Source organism: Penaeus monodon, chromosome 27 (genome assembly GCF_015228065.2).
Source record: "Penaeus monodon isolate SGIC_2016 chromosome 27, NSTDA_Pmon_1, whole genome shotgun sequence".
Classification (NCBI taxonomy): domain Eukaryota; kingdom Metazoa; phylum Arthropoda; class Malacostraca; order Decapoda; family Penaeidae; genus Penaeus; species Penaeus monodon.
Window position 1 is genome coordinate 33176230 of NC_051412.1, and position 769 is coordinate 33176998.

General features: G+C 32.9%; 1 protein-coding gene across 13 annotated transcripts in view; it reads left to right on the plus strand.

Moving 5' to 3' along the window:
• LOC119590797 (E3 SUMO-protein ligase EGR2-like) overlaps positions 1-769 on the plus strand; it is a 113995-nt gene that overhangs the window by 42516 nt on the left and 70710 nt on the right. The window lies entirely within an intron of this gene.

Sequence of the window (769 nt, forward strand, 5' to 3'; positions counted from 1 at the left end):
AGTGTATTGATAAGTCACTGCTTTTCTATCAGGCTACTGTCTTTAAAGTATCTCATAGATAAGACCACTTCCTTTTTTTTTATTATAAGTAACTTTGTTTGCCTCTTCAATTTCTCTATTAGTTCACTTGTTATTATTCATATTTTCCCCTTTGCTGTAGGTCAATAGTGGTCTTTTACAAAATAGTTCCTTTTGTTTCTTTCTTAATAGGCTTATTCTAAGTATTATTTAAGTCAACTTGCAAATCCTGCTTCCTGGAAAAGGTAGGGGAAATTAGAAGTTTCTTTGCCTTTTTTTTTACAGCGTTTCTCGATTTTTTGTTTCATTGTCAATTTGTTTATTTTTAAGTCCGCAAGTTCTCTGGATTCGATATTTTGTATTTAACTAAATAAAGCTCAAATGCATTAGCATTTAGTTTGTAGAATTAAATGGACATCTTTTCTGGGTTTGGAGGGAGGGTGGGAGCCATGTATTCTTCATGTTTTATTTTGGTTAAATGTGAATCTAGGAGCGTTATCAGTTGCAACGAAGAGGAATCAGTTCAAGAGGTTGATATGGCCGCTGATGTAAAGAAATCCATAGATTATTAGTATAATTATGATGTTATTAATGGATTCACCATGATGAGATATTTCGCTTAACTAATACGTAGACTTAGACGTGCTGTTATTATCAGTACGTGGTTTAGAATGCATTGTCTGTGGTAGATGACGCAATGATAGATTCGTTTATGTAAGTAATTGTCTAGGGATTCACGTAGTTAGCAAAA